Raw genomic sequence first — 19,382 nt, 5'->3', positions numbered from 1 at the left:
CTCAGGCAGCGTGCTCCATACGTCTACCAGTTTTGACATGAAAAAGCTTTTCCTCAGACTTCCTCACCTTAAACTTGTGCCATCTGGTTTCATCCTCACCTTAAACTTGTGCCATCTGGTCTTCGACACATGTGCCATGGGGAAAGAATTCTCACAATGTATTCTGCCTGTGCCTGTCATAATTTTCTATGCCTCAATCAGATCAGAGGAATTGAGTATAAGAGCAAAGTGGCCCTTCTGCAGCTGTACAGGGCCCTGGTGAGACCACACCTGGAATACTGTGTGCAGTTTTGGTCTCCCAATTTGAGGAATGACATTCTTGCTATTGAGGGAGTGCAGCGTAGGTTCACAAGGTCAATTCCCGGAATGGCGGGACTATCATATGTTGAAAGATTGGAGCGACCGGGCTTGTGTCCTCTCGAGTTCAGAAGGATGAGAGGGGATCTGATTTAGACGGATAGGATTATTAATGGATTGGACACTGTGGAGGCAGGAAGCATTTTTCTGCTGATGGGTGAGTCCAAGAGGGAGAGAGAAAACAGGAAATTGTAGACCGGTTAGCCTGATGTCAGTGGTGGGAACGATGCTGGAGTGAATTATAAAAGATGAAATTACAACTCATTTGGATAGCCGTAACAGGATAAGTCAGAGTCAGCATGGATTTACAAAGGGGAAATTGTGCTTGACGAATCTTCTGGAATTTTTTGAGTATGTAACTATGAAGATAGACAAGGGAGAACCAGTGGATGTAGTGAACCTGGACTTTAAGAAAGCCTTTGATAAACTCCCACATAGGAGACTAGTGAGCAAAGTCAGGGCACATGTTATTGGGGGCAAAATACTGACTTGGATTATAAATTGTCTGGCTGACAGGAAACAAAGAGTCATGATGAACGGGTCCCTTTCGGAATGGCAGGCAGTGGCCAGTGGGGTACCACAAGGTTCGGTGCTGGGACCACAGCTGTTTACAATATCCATTAATGATAGAGATGAAGGCATTAAAAGTAATCTTAGCAAATTTTCCAATGACACAAAGCTGGGTGGCAGTGTGAAATGTGAGGAGGATGTTATGAGAATACAGGATGACTTGGAATGGCTCGGTGAGTGGACAGATGGCTGACAGATGCAGTTTAATGTTAATAAATGTGTGGTTATCCACTTTTTTGGTCGCAAGAACAGGAAGGCAGATTACTATCTCAATGGAGTCAAGTTGGTAAAGGGGAAGTACAATGTGATCTTGGTGTTCTTGTACATTAGTCAATGAAAGCAAGCATGCAGGTACAGCAGACAGTGAAGAAAGCCATTGGCATGCTGGCCTTCATAACAAGAGGAATTGAGTATAGGAGCAAAGACGTCCTTCTGCAGCTGTACAGGGACCTAGCTTAGAAGGATGAGAGGGGGTCTGATTGAGATGCAGAAGATTATTAAAGGATTGGACACTCTGGAGGCAGGAAGCATGTTTCTGCTGATGGGTGAGTCCAGAACCAGAGGTTCTGTTCAAAAATAAGGGGTAGGCCATTTAGAACAGAGTTGAGGAAAACCTTCTTCACTCAGAGAGTGGTGGATATATGGAATGCTCTGCCCCAGAAGGCTGTGGAGGCCAAGTCTCTGGATAGTTTCGAGAAAGAGATGGATCGATCTCTTCAAGATAGTGGAATCAAGGGTTATGGGGATAAGGCAGGGACAGGATACGGATTGTGGATGATCAGTCATGATTATAATGAATGGTGGTGCTGGCTTGAAGGGCCGAATGGCCTACTCCTGCACCTGTTGTCTGTTGTAAAAGTTAATTGTAGAAGAATGATTAAGATGGTCCCATATATATGGTGTTGGCAGCTGGTTCACATTGGGAAAACAACATGGTTGATCTTGATTCTACTCCTACTTGTTACACAGAAGCCTCTTCGAGCAACAATTCTTGAATGCCACAATGATGCCACCCGAAGGTTGCAGGAACAGCAACTCATATTCAGCCTGGGAACCCTGCAGCCCAATGGTATCAATGTGGACTTCACCAGCTTCAAAATCTCCCCTTCCCCCACCGCATCCTAAAACCAGCCCAGTTCGTCCCCTCCCCCCACTGCACCACACAACCAGCCCAGCTCTTCCCCTCCACCCACTGCATCCCAAAATTAGTCCAACCTGTCTCTGCCTCCCTAACCTGTTCTTCCTCTCACCCATCCCTTCCTCCCACCCCAAGCCGCACCTCCATCTCCTACCTACTAACCTCATGCCACCTCCTTGACCTGTCCGTCTTCCTTGGACTGACCTATCCCCTCCCTACCTCCCCACCTATACTCTCCTCTCCACAAACTATCTTCTTTACTCTCCATCTTCGGTCCGCCTCCCCCTCTCTCCCTATTTATTCCAGAACCCTCACCCCGTCTGATGAAGGCTCTAGGCCCGAAACATCAGCTTTTGTGCTCCTGAGATGCTGCTGGGCCTGCTGTGTTCATCCAGCCTCACATTTTATTATTCTTGAATGTTGATGGGACGTTGAAATGCAGGTAGATTATCGTGATCACTTGTTGAAAATGGATAGCAGCTAGTAGTTCTCTTTCGTCTCAACTAGTGACCAGTAGGCAACGGTCAAACAGTACCTAACCCAGAGGACACAAGCTCCTCTGAGACATGATGTTAGTTGAGTCTCATGAATAACTACCTGCAGATGGACTATCTGCAGATCAAGCATGGTATTAAATCTCACATACACTGCTCTCAACCGTTTTAATCAAAGTATTTATCACTCGTTGCATAGAAACAGATCACAAAACTGAAATGGCATATGCACAAATGCCAGCATAGAAGTTCTATACAGTAGCATTTTGTTTGAAGTTGTATTTGTAAAATAAAAGGGTGAAGTATTAACTTTCACAAATCATATTAACATGCTGTAGAAAACTGTGGAAGTGAGAAATTTGTTTTTTGATTCAATACATGTCTGACAAATGACAATTCAAAGAGATCTTTGTTTCAGCTGCAGTGGGTTGTGGAGTCGACCTCATTAGGGGCATTTAAGTGACTATTTGACAGGCATATGGGTGTTAATACAAGATAGGGGTGGAGGTTAGATAGACCTGAGGTTTAGGGTAAAAGTTCAGCACAACATCATGGGCTGAAGGGCCTGTACTGTTCGATGTTCTATGTATCTTATGCTGTATTCAAATAAGTAAAGTCAGTCAGTGACATTCTGTAACTTCCTTTTCCAGGGGTAGGAGTGGAAGAATCAGAGTGTTTCTTTGAAAATTGGCTTGATGTGTCTGTCCAAGGGTCATCTGGAGGAAAAAATACAAGTGTAAGTACTAAATCTATCATTGCTGATACACATGTAAACTGTAGATTTAACTGTACGTAAACTTTGTTTAACAAACTAGCCCACTCAATAAAGTGACAAAAATTACACACCAGATGTTTACTGTATTCTCATCATCTCTGTGATGTCTGGTGAGGGTGCAAGTGAGAAGGCTCTCTGCCATTAAGTTTGAGTTAAGGCGAAGTTGCATCATTACTGAAGTTATTTATGCTGTAAATGAAGGAGAACTGTAATGTGTATATCCCATGCATTATGTTCCTGTTATTGAGTGTGTGTTTTTTGTGTGTGTGGACCTATTGATCAACTGGAATTTTTGATTATTCAGCCCATTCCTGGTACCACGGGTACTGTTTAACAAAAGGTTTGCTGTCTTAGTATATTTCTCTATCTAGTCACTGCCACTATTAATGTTAAGTTATAGCGTGGTCTTTGCAGAATCTGCACAAAGAATCAGTCAAGTGGAGAAATGCCTCAAAGAAAAGCTGTGTAATTATAGAGTCATGGATGTTTATTGCACAGGAGGAGGCCGTGTGGTCTGTCGTTAGTGCACTACTCAACAAAGATCTGTCTACATTGAACTCTCAGTACATTGATTTCCTTTTTGATTGTTTGACCCATAGCCCTGGAGCCTACGGCAACAGAAGTGAATATCTAAATACTGCTTAAATATTCGGACACTTTCTGAATCAGCCACACTTTCCGTCAGTGAGTTCATGTCAACTAATGGAAAAAGCAGCTTCCAGTTATCCTTTCTATGCCCTTCAAAATCTTAAACACCTTTTACCAGGTCCCTTTGTCTGCTCCAATCTTGTCATCGGTCAGATGGGCAGGTCAGTGGCAGATTGATATAGCCTGAAGAAGGAATAAGATAAGAGAGTACTTAATGTGGCAAAGCCTGTCGTGCCCGATGGAGGTCAGCAACGGCAGTCAGCAGTGAAGTCCACTGGCAAGGATGGGCGGGTTTTAGCCCAGCGCAGGGAATACAAACCATCACGGGGGAAGCCTCGTTCAGAGTGTCTGCAAACTCGTGGCTTAGGAAAGGACTGTAATAGAACATAGAACATAGAACAGAACAGGACAGCACAGAACAGGCCCTTCAGCCCACAATGTTGTGCCGACCATTGATCCTCATGTATGCACCCTCAAATTTCTGTGACCATATGCATGTCCAGCAGTCTCTTAAATGACCCCAATGACCTTGCTTCCACAACTGCTGCTGGCAACGCATTCCATGCTCTCACAACTCTCTGTGTAAAGAACCCGCCTCTGACATCCCCTCTATACTTTCCACCAACCAGCTTAAAACTATGACCCCTCATGCTAGCCATTTCTGCCCTGGGAAATAGTCTCTGGCTATCAACTCTATCTATGCCTCTCATTATCTTGTATACCTCAATTAGGTCCCCTCTCCTCCTCCTTTTCTCCAATGAAAAGAGACCGAGCTCAGTCAACCTCTCTTCATAAGATAAGCCCTCCAGTCCAGGCAGCATCCTGGTAAATCTCTTCTGAACCCTCTCCAAAGCATCCACATCTTTCCTATAATAGGGCGACCAGAACTGGACGCAGTATTCCAAGTGCGGTCTAACCAAAGTTTTATAGAGCTGCAACAAGATCTCATGACTCTTAAACTCAATCCCCCTGTTAATGAAAGCCAAAACACCATATGCTTTCTTAACAACCCTGTCCACTTGGGTGGCCATTTTAAGGGATCTCTGTATCTGCACATCAAGATCCCTCTGTTCCTCCACACTGCCAAGAATCCTATCCTTAATCCTCTACTCATCTTTCAAATTCGATCTCCCAAAATGCATCACCTCGCATTTATCCAGGTTGAACTCCATCTGCCACCTCTCAGCCCATCTGCAGCGAGCAGCAGCGGAGGCAAGACGGACCCGGAAGACTGCAGCTAAGGTAAAGCAGTTTATTTTTAAAATTACTTACCGGTAGCGGGCAGCGGTGTTTTTTTTTCCTCTCAGACAAGGAGTGGGAGCAGCAGAGGAAGTGACGAGGACCAGAGGGGCAGCCGGGAAGGAAAGCAGTGACCATATATGTCAGCAAGGCGGCTAAACCCAAGGCTCTACAACTGTAGTGTCTCCCACCCGCCCTCCTCCTCTAACCTAGTTAATAAGGTAAGGTTCATTCTAAACTTTCTCTATTGAATATAAGTTTGTTATTAATTTGTTATTGTTATTTGACATAAGCTTTCTACTTTAGTATTGAGTTGGCGTTCAGATAAGTGGGGTATGGATGCTAGGGCAGTTGCTCGCTCCTCCTGCAGAATGTGGCAGTTGGGAGATGTGGCACACGTGTCCGCTGGCTACATCTGCGGGAAGTGCACCCAGCTACAGCTCCTTGAAAACCGTGTTAGGGAAATGGAGCTGGAGCTGGATGAACTACGGATCATTCGGGAGGCAGAGGGGGTAATTGAGAGGAGTTATCGGGAGTTGGTCACTCCTAAGGCTCAGGTCGAGGATAGATGGGTTACAGTTAGGGGGAGGAAAGGGGACAGACAGACAGTGCAGAGATCCCCTGTGGGCATTCCCCTCAGCAATAAGTATACCGTTTTGGATACTGCTGGGGGAGATGACCTACCAGAGGAAAGCCATAGTAGTCAGTTCTCTGGCACTGAGCCTGACACTGTGGCAAAGAAGGGAAGGGGGCAGAATAGAAAAGTACTCGTGGTCGGGGACTCGATAGTTAGGGGAATCGACAGGAGATTTTGTGGGCAAGATCGGGATTCCCGGAAGGGATGTTGCCTCCCTGGTGCCAGGGTCCGGGACGTCTCCGATCGGGTGTATAAAGTTCTCAAAGGGGAGGGCGAACAGCCAGAAATTGTGTTACATATTGGCACAAATGATATAGCCAGAAATAGGTTTGAGGATATAAAAAGTGATTTCAGGGAGTTAGGATGGAAGCTGCAGAGCAGGACGAACAGAGTAGTGTTCTCTGGTTTACTACCGGTGCCACGAGATAGTGAGGTGAGGAACAGGGAGCGGGCACAGCTGAACACGTGGCTACGCAGCTGGTGTAGGAGGGAGGGCTTCAGATATGTTGATAATTGGGATGCCTTCTGGGGAAGGTGGGACCTGTACAAGAAGGACGGGTTGCATCTGAACTGGAACGGGACCAATGTCCTGGGTGGAAGGTTTGCTCGAGTATTTCGAGAGGGTTTAAACTAGTATGGCAGGGGGGTGGGAACCTGAGCTGTATACCAGAGGTGAGCGTTGATGCAGGTGAGGCAGTAGCAAGAGGTAGACCAGCTAGTGGGAAGGATTTTCCTGGGAAGGAACCAAGGGATCGGTTAAAGTGTGTTTGCTTTAATGCAAGGAGTATCAGGAATAAAAGTGATGAACTTAGAGCATGGATCAGTACCTGGTGCTATGATGTTGTGGCCATAACAGAGACATGGGTTTCTCATGGGCAGGAATGGTTGCTGGATGTTCCAGGGTTTAGAACATTTAAAAAGAATAGGGAGGGGGGAAAAAGAGGAGGGGGTGTAGCACTACTAATCAGAGAGGGTATCACAGCTACAGAAGCTTCCTTTGTCGAGGAAGATCTGCCTACTGAGTCAGTATGGGTGGAAATTAGGAACAGCAAGGGAGTAGTCACCTCGTTAGGGGTTTACTACAGGCCCCCCAATAGCAGCAGGGAGATTGAAGAAAGCATAGGTCGACAGATTTTGGAAAAGTGTGCACGCAGTAGGGTTGTTGTAATGGGTGACTTTAACTTTCCTAATATTGATAGGAACCTCCTTAGAGCAGAAGATTTGAATGGAGCTGTTTTTGTAAGGTGTGTTCAGGAGGGTTTCCTAACGCAGTACGTTGACAGGCCGACGAGGGGAGAGGCCATTCTAGACTTGGTGCTCGGAAACGAGCCGGGGCAGGTATCAGATCTTGTGGTGGGAGAGCATTTTGGTGATAGTGACCATAACTGCCTCACATTCTACATAGCTATGGAGAAGGAGAGGATTAGGCAGAATGGGAGGATATTTAATTGGGGAAGAGGAAACTATGATGCGATTAGACATGAGTTAGGAAGCATGGACTGGGAGCAGTTGTTCCATGGTAAGGGAACTATCGACATGTGGAGACGGTTTAAGGAACAGTTGTTGGGAGTGATGAGTAAATATGTCCCTCTGAGACAGGCAAGAAGGGGTAAGATTAGGGAACCTTGGATGACGAGAGCGGTGGAGCTTCTAGTGAAAAGGAAGAAGGTAGCTTACATAAGGTGGAGGAAGCTAGGGCCAAGTTCAGCTAGAGAGGATTACATGCAGGCAAGGAAGGAGCTCAAAAATGGTCTGAGGAGAGCCAGGAGGGGGCACGAGAAAGGCTTGGCAGAAGGAATCCGGGAAAACACAAAGGCATTTTACACTTCGGTGAGGAATAAGAGAATGGTCAAAGAAAGAGTAGGGCCGATCAGGGATAGCATAGGGAACTTGTGTGTGGAGCCTGAGGAGGTAGGGGAAGCCCTAAATGAGTTTTTTGCTTCTGTCTTTACGAAAGAAACAAACTTTGTAGTGAATGAAACCTTTGAAGAGCAGGTGTGCATGCTGGAATGGATAGAGATAGACGAAGCTGATGTGCTGAAAATTTTGTCAAACATTAAGATTGACAAGTCGCCAGGCCCGGATCAGATTTGTCCTCGGCTGCTTTGGGAAGCGAGAAATGCAATTGCTTCGCCACTTGCGAAGATCTTTGCATCCTCGCTCTCCACTGGAGTCGGACCTGAGGACTGGAGAGAGGCAATTGTAATTCCTCTCTTCAAGAAAGGAAATAGGGAAATCCCCGGCAATTATAGACCGGTAAGTCTCACGTCTGTCATCTGCAAGGTGTTCGAAAGGATTCTGAGGGATAAGATTTATGACCATCTGGAAGAGCATGGCTTGATCAAATACAGTCAACACGGCTTTGTGAGGGGTACGTCATGCCTTACAAACCTTATTGAGTTTTTTGAGGATGTGACTAGAAAAGTTGATGAGGGTCGAGCTGTGGATGTGGTGTATATGGACTTCAGTAAGGCATTTGATAAGGTTCCCCATGGTAGGCTCATTCAGAAGGTCAGGAGGAATGGGATACAGGGGAACTTAGCTGCTTGGATACAGAATTGGCTGGCCAACAGAAGACAGCGAGTGGTAGTAGAAGGAAAATATTCTGCCTGGAAGTCAGTGGTGAGTGGAGTTCCACAGGACTCTGTCCTTGGGCCTCTACTGTTTGTAATTTTTATTAATGACTTGGACGAGGGGATTGAAGGATGGGTCAGCAAGTTTGCAGACGACACAAAGGTCGGAGGTGTCGTTGACAGTGTAGAGGGCTGTTGTAGGCTGCAGCGGGACATTGACAGGATGCAGAGATGGGCTGAGAGGTGGCAGATGGAGTTCAACCTGGATAAATGCGAGGTGATGCATTTTGGAAGGTCGAATTTGAAAGCTGAGTACAGGATTAAGGATAGGATTCTTGGCAGCGTGGAGGAACAGAGGGATCTTGGTGTGCAGATACATAGATCCCTTAAAATGGCCACCCAAGTGGACAGGGTTGTTAAGAAAGCATATGGTGTTTTGGCTTTCATTAACAGGGGGATTGAGTTGAAGAGTCGTGAGATCTTGTTGCAGCTCTGTAAAACTTTGGTTAGACCGCACTTGGAATACTGCATCCAGTTCTGGTCGCCCTATTATAGGAAAGATGTGGATGCTTTGGAGAGGGTTCAGAGGAGGTTTACCAGGATGCTGCCTGGACTGGAGGGCTTATCTTATGAAGAGAGGTTGACTGAGCTCGGTCTCTTTTCATTGGAGAAAAGGAGGAGGAGAGGGGACCTAATTGAGGTATACAAGATAATGAGAGGCATAGATAGAGTTGATAGCCAGAGACTATTTCCCAGGGCAGAAATGGCTAGCACGAGGGGTCATAGTTTTAAGCTGTTTGGAGGAAAGTATAGAGGGGATGTCAGAGGCAGGTTCTTTACGCAGAGAGTTGTGGGAGCATGGAATGCGTTGCCAGCAGCAGTTGTGGAAGCAAGGTCATTGGGGTCATTTAAGAGACTGCTGGACATGTATATGGTCACAGAAATTTGAGGGTGCATACATGAGGATCAATGGTCGGCACAACATTGTGGGCTGAAGGGCCTGTTCTGTGCTGTACTGTTCTATGTTCTATGTTCTATCTCTGCATCCTGTCAATGTCCCGCTGCAGCCTACAACAGCCCTCTACACTGTCAACGACACCTCCGACCTTTGTGTCGTCTGCAAACTTGCTGACCCATCCTTCAATCCCCTCATCCAAGTCATGAATAAAAATTACAAACAGTAGAGGCCCAAGGACAGAGCCCTGTGGAACCCCACTCACCACTGACTTCCAGGCAGAATATTTTCCTTCTACTACCACTCGCTGTCTTCTGTTGGCCAGCCAATTCTGTATCCAAGCAGCTAAGTTCCCCTGTATCCCATTCCTCCTGACCTTGTGAATGAGCCTACCATGGGGAACCTTATCAAATGCCTTGCTGAAGTCCATATACATCACATCGACAGCTCGACCCTCATCAACTTTTCTAGTCACATCCTCAAAAAACTTGATAAGGTTTGTGAGGCATGACCTACCCCTCACAAAGCCGTGTTGACTGTATTTGATCAAGCCATGCTCTTCCAGATGGTCGTAAATCCTATCCTTCAGAATCCTTTCTAACACCTTGCAGACGACAGACGTGAGACTTACTGGTCTGTAATTGCCGGGTATTTCCCTATTTCCTTTCTTGAAGAGAGGAATTACATTTGCCTCTCTCCAGTCCTCAGGTACGACTCCAGTGGAGAGTAATGTTTGACTTTTTAAACTTTTGTTTTTATTCTTCTACTGTTATACTAAGAAGACTGTAGTGCTGAACATTTTAACTTATTCATTTATTTTTATCACATGGAGCATGGAACGGTACAGCACAGTACAGGCCCTTCAGCCCACGATGTTGTGCCGAACTTTTACCCTAATCCTGTGGTCAATCTAACCTCCGCCCCTACCTTATACTATCATCCATGTGCTTGTCTAATAGCCGATGAAATGCCCCTATTGAGGCTGACTCCACTACCCTCTCCGGCATTGCATTCCACTCCCCTACGACTCTGAGTAAAGAAGGATGGATAAATTTTGTACTTCTGCAACTAAAATTGCGTACCAAAGTACTTTGTACCTGAGATGGCACCGTCTAAGGCAACTTTGTACTCTTTTCTTTGTACTCTTGTACCCTGTATTGAATGCATGTGATAATAAAATCTCAATCTAATGCATAGCAGGACACTGGGAAGCTTAGAGGAGAAAAGGGATCCTGGAGTGCTTGTTCATGAATTCCTGAAGGGGTCAGGTCAGGCTAGTAAGGGTTGTTACAAAGACATATGGGACACCTCCCTTTATCAGTTGTGGCATAAATTGTAAGAGTGGGAAGGTCACTTTGGAGTTATTTAAAAGTTTGGTTAGGCCACAGCTGGAGTCGTGTGTGGCATTTTGGTCACCACCCATTAGGAAGGATGTAATTGCACTGGAGGGAATGAAAAGGATGTTGCATGTGTTGGAGCATTTTAGCTGTGAAGAAAGACTGGAAAAAATCACATTATTTTCTGTGAAGCAGAGAAGGTTTGGTGGGTGAATGGAGGTCCTGACAGAGGCATATAAGATTATGAGAGGTAAAGATGGGTTGAATAGAAAGCATTGTTCCCCTTAGTTAAAGCATCAATAACAATAGGGCATAATTTTCAAGAGAAAGACGGGAATATTTTAGAGGTTTGAGGAAAATCGTTTTCATCCAGAGTGTGGTGAAGGTCTGGAGCGCATTGCCTGGGCGGGAAGTTGAAACAGGAAACCTCACAACCTTTGAAAAGTACTTGGATGAGCAGTTGACATGTCGTAATATTTAAGAGAATGGTCTAGTGTGTAAAAATGGGACTAGTATATGTTGCAGTGTATTTTTAGAGGTACAGCCTTAGTGGGCCATAGGAGCTCTTCTGTACGATATGATTCCATGACAACCCCCAGCCCAGGCAGCTGTTTTTTTCAGTCATCTCCAGGATTACACCCTTCGTAGTGTGATCCCTTGCGTTGTTCGCCCTCCCAAGTTCATTAGCTCACACTTTTCCTGGTTGAGTTCAATTGCTGTGCTCAGCTGACCAGTCTGTTGATCTCCTCCTGAAGTTTATTCTTCCTGTCTGTCAACCAATTTTGGATCCAGTGTGCCACTTTGCCTTTGATCCCATGGCTGTTATTTACATGGCCATTCCATCGATATCCTCCTCACTAAATTAGCCATTCGCTAGCGATACAGTCATACATCCTGTGTTTAAGCCCAAATGATGAATTAACTTGACAAATTTCAAGGGTCCTTGTGGAAAGCCCTGCACAACCCCACTCAAAGCAAACATCTTGCCAAATAGATATCCCTCTACCATCAATCACCTGTGCTCTCTGCCTCAGCCAGTTTTGGCTCCAGTGTGCCTCTTTGCCTTTGATCCCATGGCTGTTGTTTTCTTGCTCAATCTGCCAAGGGGGACTTTACTAAGCCCACATCAAATGCATAATGTGACCTCATCTTAACAAATCCATAGTGTTTATCCCTGATTATTTCTTGCAAGTACATTCTACCCCTAAGAATGCCTCTTTCTAGCTTCACCAGTGCTGAGATTATTCTGACTGGCCTTTAATTTCCTGGTCTGTTCCTCTCTCCGTTTGTTAATAGTGGGACAATGTTAATAGTGTTTCATTACTTCACGTGTGATTGACAAGGCTTTGAAAATTGCTGCCAGTGGCCCAGATATCTCCTCCCTCACTTCCCCCGCTAGCTGGTATACGTTTCAGTTCGCCCTGTAGATGTATCCACTTTTAAAGTTGCTCAACCAGCTGCATCTCCCTGTCTCTTAACCTCTGATGCTCCGAGGTCCTTTGCCCTGATATCTTACTTGCAGTGTCCTTTTCCATTGTAAAGATTGACACAAAATATTCATTGAGGACGGTGCCGATGTTTTTCAGGTCCACACAAAGATTACCTTTGTGAAATGAACGAGGAGATATTAGAGAGGTTTGAGATTTACAATCAAGAAAGAAATTGACAAAATGACTTCCTTGGAGAATCATACAACATGGCCACCCAAGTGGACAGGGTTGTTAAGAAAGCATATGGTGTTTTGGCTTTCATTAACAGGGGGATTGAGTTTAAGAGTCGTGAGATCTTGTTGCAGCTCTATAAAACTTTGGTTAGACCGCACTTGGAATACTGCGTCCAGTTCTGGGCGCCCTATTATAGGAAAGATGTGGATGCTTTGGAGAGGGTTCAGAGGAGGTTTACCAGGATGCTGCCTGGACTGGAGGGCTTATCTTATGAAGAGAGGTTGACTGAGCTCGGTCTCTTTTCATTGGAGAAAAGGAGGAGGAGAGGGGACCTAATTGAGGTATACAAGATAATGAGAGGCATAGATAGAGTCGATAGCCAGAGACTATTTCCCAGGGCAGAAATGGCTAGCACGAGGGGTCATAGTTTTAAGCTGGTTGGTGGAAAGTATAGAGGGGATGTCAGAGGCAGGTTCTATACACAGAGAGTTGTGAGAGCATGGAATGCGTTGCCAGCAGCAGTTGTGGAAGCAAGGTCATTGGGATCATTTAAGAGACTGCTGGACATGCATATGGTCACAGAAATTTGAGGGTGCATCCATGAGGATCAATGGTCGGCACAACATTGTGGGCTGAAGGGCCTGTTCTGTGCTGTACTGTTCTATGTTCTATGTTCTATGTTCTAACATCCATTGTCCATTGTTGTAAACAAACAGAAGTTTTTGTTTCCACAGTTGTTTGCAAATAGCCAATCAAGATCATAAAATAATGTTTTAAGATAATTTACAAAGCAAGGCAATTGAGGAAGATGTATTGAATGTATTGAACTCTGAACTACCTCCCTTAAGTTTAGGAATGTCAGTATTTTTCTTCTGGATAACTTTTGCAGATATCTTCAAACAAGTAGCTGAACCCACAGATTTATGTGACCAACGAAGCCTGAGCCTTTTGCTTCACGATGCAGTCCAGATCCCTCGGCAGCTGGGTGAGGTAGCTTCATTTGGAGGCAGCACCATTGAACCAAGTGTCCGCAGTTGCTTCCAACATCTAAGTGTGCTCTGCACCAATTCATAATGTCAAGCGGGTCTACTTGCCAGTATGAATTTTGAGCTCATTTTCGTTTTGTTCATCTGCACATCTGCCAATGTGGTATATCGTATCCATTGCACCCGGTGTGGCCTCCGCTCCATTGGGGAAACCAAGCAGAGGCTTGGGAGCCACTTTGCAGAACACCTCCGCTTGGTTCGCAACAAACAACTGCACCTCCCAGTCGCGAACCATTTCCACTCCCCCTCTCATTCCTCAGACGACATGTCCATCATGGGCCTCCTGCAGTGCCACAATGATGCCACCCGAAGGTTGCTGGAACAGCAACTCATATTCCGCTTGGAAACCCTGCAGCCCAATGGTATCAGTGTGGACTTCACAAGCTTCAAAATCTCCCCTTCCCCCACTGCATCCCAAAACCAGCCCAGTTCTTCCCCTCCCCCCACTGCATCTCAAAACCAGCCCAGCCTGTTTCTGCTTCCCTAACTTGTTCTTCCTCCCACCCATCCCGTCCTCCCATCTCAAGCTGCACCTCCTTTTCCTACCTACTAACCTCATCCCACCTCCTTGACCAGTCTGTCTTCCCTGGACTGACCTATCCCCTCCCTACCTCCCCACCTGTACACTCCTGTCTACCTATCTTCTTTTTTATCCATCTTCGGTCCGCCTCCCCCTCTCTCCTTATTTATTCCAGTTCCCTCTCCCCATGTCCCTCTCTGATGAAGGGTCTAGGCCCGAAAAGTCAGCTTTTGTGCTCCTGAGATGCTGCTTGGCCTGCTGTGTTCATCCAGCTCCACACTTTGTTATCTTGCACTATTGATATGGACTGGTTTGTCACTAGAATTTATGACCCAGGCAAAGTGTGTCACGACTTCAGTTGATCTGAGCTCTTATCAGCAGATGGAGCCTCTAGTTAATGCCTCTTCTGAATGCTGGCATCTCCGACAATCCAAATTCCTCAGTACTTCATTGAAGTATTACCCTAAAAATTATGCTTAAATATAAATTACAGCTTGAAGCCATAGCCTTCTAATTTATTGTTGAGAGCTCTACTAGTTTATGACAGAACTAGAACAGACCTGGAATGGATACGGGATGGTTTTCTTGAGCAATATGTTGAGGAACCAACTGGAAAGCAGTGCATCTAAGACTGGGTGCTGTGTAATGAGAAGGGAATCATTGCCAATCTAGCTGTGCAAGATTTCTTCGAGATGAGTGGCCGCAACATGATAGAATTTTTTCAGTCAAGATGGAGAGTGTGAGAGTTGATTTGGAGACCAGGGTGCTGCATCTTAATAATGAAAGCTGAAGATATGAGGCATGAAATTAGCCTTGATAGATCACAAAGAGTTGCTTAAAGGGATGACAGTGGATACGCAATGGCAAACATTTAAGGAGCACGTGGGCGGACTGCAACAACTGTTTATTCCTGTCTGGCATGAAAGCAAAATGGGTAAGAGGACCAATCCATGACCTAACAAAGGCAATTAGCGATAGTATCTGATCCATGGAAACAACATTTGAGGATTGGCAGCATAGTAGAATTTAGCAAAGAAGGACCAAGGGATTGATTAAGAAGGGGTAAATGCAGTAAAGTAAGCATACAGGGAACATAAAGACTGACACAGCGTTTCTATAGATACGTGAAGAGAAAGAGACTGGTAAAGACAAATGTTAGGAAGGGGGTTGACCAGTCAAGGGAAGACAGACAGGTCAAGGAGGCAGGGCTGACGCTGGTAGGTAGGAGGTGGGGTGGGGTGAGGGTGTAACCCTAACCCGAACTCTCACCCTAATCTCCACCCCACCTCCTACCTACCAGCATCATCCCCTCCTCCTTGACCTGTCTGTCTTTCCTTGACTGACGAACCTCCATCATAACTCCCCAACAACACTCACCTTTACTGGCTCCAGCGCCGCCTCTTTGATCTGTCTCCACCTATCTTCTCCTCTATCCATCTTCTATCCACCTCCCCTTCTCTCTTTATTTATTTCAGAATCCCCTTCCCCTCCCCCATTTCTGAAAAAGGGCCCGAACCCGAAACGTCATCTTTCCTGCTCCTCTGATACCGCTCGGCCAGCTGTGTTCATCTGGCTTCACACCTTGTTATCTCAGATTCTCGAGCATTGGCAGTTCCTCCCATCTCTGAAATGGTCTGTTGGCCTTCGTTCCGAGAGGTTTCGAGTACAGAAGCCGGAATGTGGTGTTGCAGTTACGCAGCACCTTGGTGAAGCCGCACCTAAAATAGTGTGTGCAGTTTTGTGCTTCTTTTCTGCGGAAGGATGCTGTTGCTGTCATAGTTTATCAGTGCAGCGCATGTTTATCAGCCTGTTTCCGGGAATGGCAGGTCTGATGTATGATCAGAGATTGACTCGGTTAAGATTGTTTTCGCTGGAATTCAAATGAATGAGGTGACTTATAAAATTCGAACAGGACTGGACAGGATAGATGCAGTTCCCAGTGGTGGGTGTGTCCAGAACCAGGGGTCACAGTATGAGGATTCAGGATAGACGATTTCGGAGGTATTTCTTCACCCAAAGAATGGTGAGTCCGTGGAAATCATTACCAAAGCAAGCAGTTCATGTCAAAACATTGAACGTATTCAAGATATGGCTAGATATAACACTTGGGGTGAATGGGATCAAGAGTTATGGAGAGAAAGCAGGATTAGGCTGTTGAGTTGGATGATCAGTCATGATCATGAAGAATGGTGGAGCAGGCTGAAAGAGCCATTTGGCCTCCTCCCTGCTCCTAGCTTCCATGTTTACAATAGTCACTCTCTGAAATGCAAATCTTGAGCAATTGTGCAACTTTGAACTGGGTGCTGGTAGTTTGGTCAGTAACGAAGTTAGGTAAGGCTCAGCAGGACAGTGCTCATTGTTGTTTCTAACATTTTCACCGTGTAGGACTTAGTCCTTGCTCTGCTTCAAGCGAAGAAGTGAGCTAATTGGAGATATCTACAACTTGTTAAGGTTCCAAAGGTTTAAAGTGATGTGGGGATGTGTGGTATTGTTCATAAAGTACATCATGAAGATAAATAAGATAAAAGATAAAAGAATGACGAGAGTAAGATGAGGGCCAATCAAGGACAGTAGTGGGAAGTTGTGTGTGGAGTCAGAGGAGATAGGGGAAGCACTAATTGAATATTTTTTGACAGTATTCACTCTGGAAAACGACAATGTTGTCGAGGAGAATACTGAGATACAGGCTACTCGACTAGCGTTTTGTACAGTCACGGGATTTATAGGGATTGACTTCCGGAGCCATGATGTCATGCTCCAACTGTACAAAATGCTAGTGCGGCCTCATTTGGAATATTGCGTGCAGTTCTGGTCGCCCCATGACAGGAAAGATGTTGAAGCATTGGAAAAGGTGCAGAGGAGATTTACCAGGATGCCGCCTGGTCTGGAGCACAGGCCCTATGAAGAAAGGCTGAGAGACTTGGGTTTGTTCTCATTGGAGAAAAGGGGGGATTTAATAGAGACATATAAGATGATCAGAAAATTAGATATTGTGGACAGTGAGAGTCTTTTTCAGAGGATGATGATTTCAGCTTGTACAAGGGGGCATAGCTACAAATTGAGGGGTGATAGATTTCAGACAGATGTCAGAGGCAGGTTCTTTTCTCAGAGAGTGCTATGGGCGTGGAATGCCCCGCATGCCAAAGTAGTTAACTCAGCCACATTAGGGGCATTTCAACAGTCCTTGGATAAGCATATGGATAATGATGGGATCGTGTCAGGGGAGGGGCTTAGATTAGTTCACAGGTCGGCGCAACGTCGAGGGCCGAAGGGCCTGTTCTGTGCTGTATTGTTCTATGTTCTATGTTCTATAATGGATATCACAAGTAGATGACTGATGTGTATAGTGTGCATTGTCAAATGGTTCAAATTTTAGAACTGAAAAGTGCCTGGTCTACCTCAAATTGCCATGGAAAACCAAAGCTTCTCAAAAGTTTGAGCTTAAGCAAGTAAATCATGCTGCTGCTGTATAGTGGTTATGTGAATGGTATTTTCCCCTAGCAGTATGCTGTTGTCAGTCCAAAAATAATTCTCATTGCATTGACCAACATTGTCTATGAAATTTGCAGCCAGTCTTATGCCAGACATATAGGTCATATGTGATAATGATTGGCCGACTGAAAACTGCTTGTTTGTAATGAGCAGAGCACACCGCACCGGCATGTGTGAGATGCTTTCTCTTTTCCACAACCAAGGACCCCAACATGGTTCGCAGAACTTTCACTTTGATCCATTTCACAAAATTCGGCCCTCATCCATTCCACCTATCCCAGAATCATAAATTCTCCTTATTCTCAGCTTGTCCCTCCATCAACCTCTGCGTTCAGCAGATTATCTTCCAGCATCTTCACCAGTATCCCCTTTCAGCATTCCAAAGTGACCATTCCCTCTGTAGTCCACTCCTCAGTCACCAAGCAAGGTCCCAAATACACTTGTAAAGTGAAACAGCGATTTACCCGTACTTCATCTGTTCAAACATACAGGTATATTCAATTTTTCCAGTGTTTTCTCTGCAAAGGGGAAATGATACATTGATTAGGTGATTATCCTGCGGTACACCCTCATTCAGTCCACAAGCATGACCTGAGTTCCTGTTCCTTGCTGTTTTCATTTTCTATTTTGCTCCCACTTGGACCTTGGCTGTTCATCCTTCCCCTGAAGAATTTCATGCAATTTCATGAATATTCACTACATTCTCCAAATTCCCAAAGCTACCTCAACCACACTTCCACACATATTGTTTCTTGTAAGGTCTCCCTTCCATCTTCCCTGATTCTTGGCCTCTATCACATCTGTCCTGACAAACAAACAAGCCTTCACTTGCAGAAGTCCAAAGTGAAACACCTGCTGTTAGCAGGGGCTGTTCAGTCATGACCAGTTTAAGATAAACAGTTGAACTTTTAACGGGGCTCATTTGCACCTGCTAGAAGTGACATACATTGACAGTTCTATTTATGTGTCTAAGTTATATTTATTCACTGCTTCACAGTGGAAGGACACAGTGGAAGGATGGCAAAATGGTCAACTCAAGGATGAATCTTGGGGATGTTTACTAATAATTGCACAGTGTTTAGCATCAACAGCAAGATGTCGATAATACTCGGGCTTGGACTGATGAGTGCCAAATAATGTTTGCACCACAGAGGTGCCAGGCAATGATCATCTCTAACAAGAGAGAATCTCACCATCTTCCTTTGTTGAGTTTCAACACTGAAATTCTGTTATCAACTTCATGGGTGTTACTACTGACTTGAACCTGCATGAGATAAGCCATATAAATACTGTGGCTACAAGAGCACGTCTGGGAATCATGTGGTTAGTATCTCCTCTCCTTTCTCCCCAAAGCTTGTCCATCTCTGACAAGGCAAAGTTGGGAGTGTGATGGAATATGATTGCCTGGGTGCCGCAGCTCCAGTAACACTCAAGAAGCTTGATGCCATCCATGCTTGATTGGCACCATTTCCATCACCTCAACATTGATGTTTGTCTACTGCTGATAGACAATGGGGGCATTGTGTACCATCTACAAAATGCACTGCAATAACTCATCTGACAGCAGTTCCCACTAGAAAAACAAGGGTAGTTCACCTGTATTGGGTACGTGTGACTACAATAAATCAAATAAATCAGATCAAATGCTGGGCCAGAATCCTGGCCATTCCTATCTATCAGCCTTGTGCAGGGTATCTATCCCAGATGAACACTTGCGGTCCATGAAGTTAGTTCAGTGCCTTTGCAACAGTGATAATGTGTGACCAATGTATGCTGGCCTTGCGCAGGACCAACATAGAGCCATACAAATGATATAAACCAGAAGGGAGCCATTCAGCCATCTTTGTCCATGCTGACCCATAGACATCTGATGCCTTTTTTAATCCCAAATTGTTACAAACGTACATGGACCTGCAGCACTTAAAGTGCAGATCCAG

At 45.3% G+C, this 19,382-nt stretch overlaps 1 long non-coding RNA gene across 6 annotated transcripts in view; it reads left to right on the top strand.

Moving 5' to 3' along the window:
- The window catches only part of LOC132209006 (uncharacterized), a 156,264-nt gene that overhangs the window by 112,695 nt on the left and 24,187 nt on the right, over positions 1 to 19,382 (top strand). For 5 of the 6 annotated variants that reach the window (XR_009445071.1, XR_009445070.1, XR_009445072.1 and 2 more), the window contains exons 7-8: positions 3,210 to 3,295; positions 5,143 to 5,442. This is a non-coding gene — a long non-coding RNA (uncharacterized LOC132209006). Of the gene's footprint in view, positions 1 to 3,209; positions 3,296 to 5,142; positions 5,443 to 13,276; positions 13,373 to 19,382 lie in introns of all 6 variants that reach the window. The other variant, XR_009445074.1, reaches the window with a different exon arrangement.

Source organism: Stegostoma tigrinum, unplaced genomic scaffold (genome assembly GCF_030684315.1).
Source record: "Stegostoma tigrinum isolate sSteTig4 unplaced genomic scaffold, sSteTig4.hap1 scaffold_61, whole genome shotgun sequence".
In the NCBI taxonomy this organism is placed as follows: Eukaryota; Metazoa; Chordata; class Chondrichthyes; order Orectolobiformes; family Stegostomatidae; genus Stegostoma; species Stegostoma tigrinum.
Note: the sequence above shows the minus strand (reverse complement) of the source record. Positions and strands in the feature narration are given on the sequence as shown.